Raw genomic sequence first — 6,000 nt, forward strand, 5'->3', positions numbered from 1 at the left:
CTAAGTATTCCAACAGCTGTGTCTGTATCACAGTGTCCAATGTCAAACTTTCATCCAAGTGTTACTATGGAGATTTTATCTGATATTTACCTTTCAATCCCTGAAAAATTGCAATTCCCCTTATTAAACAAATAAACACGGGAAGTCTGCTTGGAGAACCAGATTCTACAGAACTCAAGACACTGGAGACTGAATGAAAAATCAGGACTTGAACCTCCACTTCGAAACTTGTTCCACTTTGAGGCTGACGTCATTATAGATGGCAGAATTTAAATGTTTTTTAAAGTAATGATTAAAAGGAGTGAACTTATTAAACTTATTAAAGGATATGCTCTTCTAGAATATTTCTACTTGGGAAATGCTCATTAGACATTGAGTATTGGCTGTTAAATAGCTAGTACTCCTCGGTTGATAGCATCTAGACTCTTCATCCTCTTGTATTTCCCTTTATAAAATTAGTGTCAGCACTATAGTCTAGAAAATTGCCAAGTGTTCTACAAGAGCTTCTGAGTTTTTAAAAAGCACATTTGGATACTACTAGGATAAAACAAACAAACAAAAAACCAGAAACAAAACTCCAATCTCTGATCACTTGGCCTCTTGTTGATCCAGGGAACTGTGATTTCCTGATACTGGAGCTGTGGCATTCGGCTGTGGAATGGGGGCAGGGGCTGGTTTCCAGTTTGGGCTCTATACCTCTTTCTGACATGGGCCACATTTCTTACCCTCTCTAAGCTTAGCTGTTTTAAGCTTAGTAAAGTGGAAACAAAAATGATCACTTTTATCAATGCTGTTGTTCATTATTAAAGTGAGAGGATTTCTGTCCGGCAACAATGGTTGACCTATAGAGGACTCTTTAACAAACATTGGCTGGTCACAATCCAGCCATATGTCACTGCTGCTTCTGCTTTCCGGATGTAATTATGATCTAGTCTGGAGCCAACTTAATGGTTATGTCTTAATTCAAGCAGCTTTATAGTAGCAAATGGCTTCTCTTCCTTTCAGAACTCTCGTGTTTCCCATATGGCCAACACCATTGGTGTAACTTTACTTAGTCTTAGTTTGCTGCGTTTGAATGTACTCAGTAGTGTGTTCTCTTTTAGGATATCCATCGATTTTTCAAGTATGAATTTCAATTTGCTAGGATAAAAATAAACACTACCCTTTTCCCCCCAGCTAGGTCAATTGAAATCAGTTCTTTTCTTTGTTATTAAAAATTAAAATAACTCAAGATTTCCTATTGTTGTACATTTCTGAAAACTAGAAAACTTAGTTATCTATTCTAATTATTACATTCTAATATTTGTATTTGTTTAAGTTATTGTATTTCTTTTCATGCTTCAGGCATACAGAAACACTTGAAAGTAGTTGGTGAGTCTTTGGGTGGAATCAAAACATGAAAATATAATACAGTCATTCATATGCATTCAGACTGCCCCCATTCCTTATTTACTGCCAGTGACAAATTTGGAAGAGACCCCCCCAGCCCCAAAAAATTAAGAGAAGAGAAATACCAAACTTATATCACAAACAGATTATTCAAAAATAGTTGTTGTGTAGTCTAATCCCAAGCACGGGTGTCTCACCTGCTGCATGGCACTGCCATTGGTACAGGAGAGTAGAAGATTTCATCCTCAGATTTGGCAGTAATCACTTGCTATTCCGCATCCTCAGAAGGATCCCATCCACAACACACAGAGAAACGGCAGGGACCTAGCATCACTTAGCTCTTCCCTTGAGAGAATTGCCTCTTAGTCCTCGGCTTTCCCTGAGAATCTGTCTTCTTCAATAGTGATGCTCAGACTGCCTTTACCCCAGAGGAAACCACCACTCATCTCCCACAAGATAGTTATGCTTCTGTCCTGGGCCTGGAGCCAAAAGTGTGATATGGGGAAGAAAGATTGGTACCTGGACGGAAGGTCAAGTTTGAAGGGTCCTTTTCTAGCATTTCTGACTGTGAGCCTGCAAGTCTTTGGGAGGGGGTGTGTTTTTCTTCATCGGATATCTGAAAATGCCTGTGATGGCTCTGCTAGAAATGAATGGGCTTAAGTCCCTAAGACTGACTCCTCAGAAAACCCCTTAATTCTGGAAGAGATCAAAGCTTCCAACTCTAGCAAGTGGTGGTGAAACAGACCAACTTGGGAAGTTAGATCTGGTTTCTTTTTAAGCTAAGGGTAAGCCAATCTTCCCAGCTATTTCGATGTTACTGATGTAATAACTTAAGGATTCAAAGACCCCATGAGTCAAGGAGAGCACTCCAGGCTGATGTGATAGATCTTGATGTGCTCAAAGAACTCGGGACTTCATCTAAGACCTCTCCTGTTGCCTTAACTGTCAGGAGCTTTGTGGTTTACTTCTTGTTTTGGGTCATTTTCAGCACTATTTCTGGAGAAAACAAAATCTATAATCTTAATGGTTTTAGATTTGCTCTTGAGATGTCCCTGTGGTGGACATTTAACATACTTGGAAATAAGGGTCATCTATAAACTGAGTGATTTTGTTCAGGAGGGAAAGGAATTAATGTCTCAGGTAAAATTTTGACACAATCAAAGATAAATGGTCCCTGGGTTTTCCTTTCTTCCAAAGTGAACAGGGACTTCTTGTTTTTCTCTGAAGACAGGCGTGCAACTGTGAATGGTGTGGGGCACTGGGCTTTGCTCTCTTGTACTCTTGGCTCTTCCATAGGCACTCTTTGGAATTGGTGTCTAGAGAATAGAAGAACTACTGTGATTACAACAAAAAATGATAATAATTGCATAAAGTGCACAAAGGATCCAAATGGAGATTTCTGCAAAGATTCACAAATAGCCAAGAGTAATAGGAAAATACACTGGATAGGATCAGTTAGGAGAGAAGTGGAAATCAGAACAGTGTAGCACTCAGGACACAAAAGCAGGTAGAACTCTGTGAATTTGAGGCCAGCCTGGTCTACATAACAAGTTGCAGGCTGGCCATGTCTACATAGTGAGATATTCTCTCAAACAAACACACACTAAGCAAACCAACTAACTCCGGTCTTCTGCAGGAGCAACAGGACTCTAAATCGTCAAGGCATCTCTCCATCCACCTGTCCCAAGACTGACTTCTTACCAAAGAATGAACCTCTCTACTCCCTTTTCTGTCCAACAAAAGATATAACCAAGGAACATTAGACACTTAACATCCCTGCAAATTTGGCTTGAGCAGCTAAATGTTTGCAATGATCTCAGTTGCATCATGTCCTGATGGCTAATGATTGCTTTGATGAATAAGAATGAATTTAAAGCAAAACTTCCATGTACCAAAAAGGAGAAGATTACCAAGTGTCCTCCCAAGAGACCAAGCTTATGGAAATATAATAAGCCCTGTTCTTCATGAACTGAAGCTTGGATGTAGGATTTCAAGACAGGCTCTATCTCCCATGACCAATTTAGGAAGGAAGAAGCCATAATAAACTAAAAATAATCCCAGTCATTTTGCTAACTTACTCACAAGGCACAGAACTAATTGCCTAATTTCCTGCCTCAGGTTCTCACCAGCACTGTCGATACGAATGACATCAACCAAGCTTGGATTATCTTCTCCCATCCTTTGAAAGATATCAAACCCATGATCTATGGAGTATTTGACAAATATACTTGCTTGGAAATCTCTAATACATTTTTTGAAGTTATATTCAACATATAACATCAAGAGACAATTATAGATTTATTCCCCCAGGTCAGTTCTAGCTTCCAAACAATCAGTGATTCAACACTGTAGTGGGAAATGGCCATCGCATTCAGGGTGCTAATCTAAGTCACTTTAAGGAAGACATCGATATGGAGAAATTCAAAAGATCATCCATGATCTGAACCAGGACATGTTTGTGTAATTGTTTCCCTGAAAACGGGAAGGCACTTCTCCACACATGTTGATCTGTGTGGAAAAACTGTCGAGCAGTTTGAGGAAACATTTATAGAGCTGGGCAGACAAAGTGTGAGAGCAAAGCCAGTCACACACAGACAACACATGAAAGTACTTGACAGGATTCCTGACGAGAGCACCATACAAAGGGCAGCTACAGGACCACAGAATCTGAATTTATGGAGATTGGAAGGAGGAATCAGCAAGGGAAAAACTTGAGCCAGGTTAGCCCCATGCTGTTTCCTCCTTCCAATCTCCATAAATTCAGATACCGTGGTCTTGCAGATGCCCTTTATATGGTATTCTCATGAGGAATCCTGCCAAGTGATACTTCAGTCTGGGAGCACTTTTAGGGAATATATATATATATATATATATATATATATATATATATATATATATATATATTTGTATACACACAAATAATATATAGCATACACAAAATAATTATACATTGTAAACATTAACATATTTTGTTTATATACACACACACACACACATATATATATATATATAGAGAGAGAGAGAGAGAGAGAAGAATGTGTTCAAAATTACATGCAAAGTTATTGACAGAAACAACAAGGTGTACCGTAACATCACAAAAGAACAACATAAAAACAAGCTCACAGAAGAGAGTTCTAAGACACTGTACCTACTTTTTCAAACACAGATTGAAAGTTTTTAAAAAGGAAAGATAAAATAAAATACATTAAGTATTATAATAACTCAACTTAAAGGTAAATACTGTAACAAAATAAATAATAAATAAAATAAAAAATAAATAAAAGTAAGTATTGTAATGACTCAAATCAAAAGACTAGAAAGTGTGAGAATTCCAAAAAGAATTATAAATAAAAGGAACATTGATTCAAACATAAAAAGATGGAGTTTATAAAAATAACAGTTCTTTAGAAGAAATTAAGTAAAATATTTAAATGGAAAATACAGAAAGTAATTAAAATATTTTATAATAAAATGACAGCTCTGGAAGCCAGGCAAAGAAAACATAACAAATGGAAACTCTCAAAGAAGAAAGAAATATTGAAATTTTAATGCAAGGACGATTACTGAAATTAAAACAAAACAAAACAAAAAATCTGAAGTATTGGAAAGACTCTGAGAGGACACCTTTCATGCCTGTGAATATCAAAGCAGCACTAGGGTCACTCCAGTCCCCTGGATAGCTAGAGAAAAAGATGAAGTTGTTGATAAAGGAAAAAAATCAATGTTTTCAGACTTTTCACAAAGTTTATGTCTGAAGGCAAGAAAATTACAGCATCAGTGTAGTTACTCAAAGAAAATGTGGCCCATCATTTGACCTCACATGACTTGACTTTGAAGAATTACAAATAGAACCAGCTTTAAATATACAGACACCAAGGCAGATGCTTCCTGCAATCTTTTCCTGGGGATTATACTATAAAAATTTAGATGTCAATGCTATGAGGACATACTGGCATGAAAGCTGGTCACTTTGAGAGCTGATAGCTGTGAACACCACAAGAAAGATTAGAACACAGAGCTACCTGTGACGTAGTCGAAGAATACAGACGTCCAGTCTAACCCAGTGGTGGAGTCCACTACCTGAGTCAAAAAAGTTAACAAATGGAATGTAACTCTGTAGGAGTCTGTTTAGCAAAGTCCAGACTATGGGGATTTTATATAGCAGGTGATCCTTCCAGATCCTTCAAAAACATTTCAGGAGAGACAAAGATCAGAGACAGAGACAGAGAGACACCAGGGATGATATGAATAGGAGATGAGTGGGAACCTTAAGATAAAAGTGCACTTAGAGAACATATCACAGCAATTATCTGCAATCTCATTAAGAGGGGTGGGGATATTGTGATGAGATCCTGGAAATGCAAACATTCAAATGGCTATTTAAGGATTATAGAATCATTGCTGATTATGAAGTAATTATGTAGAAGATTCCATTAAATAATGAAATATTTAAAATGTACACTGAGGTATTTACTAGTGAAATAATAATTGTAGTTTGCTTTCAAATTAGCACAGGCTACAGAGGAGGGAGGAGAGGAGTGATTGGTTGATAATCTTGAAAATCTCATGAATCTTTGGTAGGTATCTACAAATTCTTTATAATAATCTGTC

This window comes from Peromyscus maniculatus, chromosome 7 (assembly GCF_049852395.1).
Source record: "Peromyscus maniculatus bairdii isolate BWxNUB_F1_BW_parent chromosome 7, HU_Pman_BW_mat_3.1, whole genome shotgun sequence".
Lineage (NCBI taxonomy): Eukaryota > Metazoa > Chordata > Mammalia > Rodentia > Cricetidae > Peromyscus > Peromyscus maniculatus.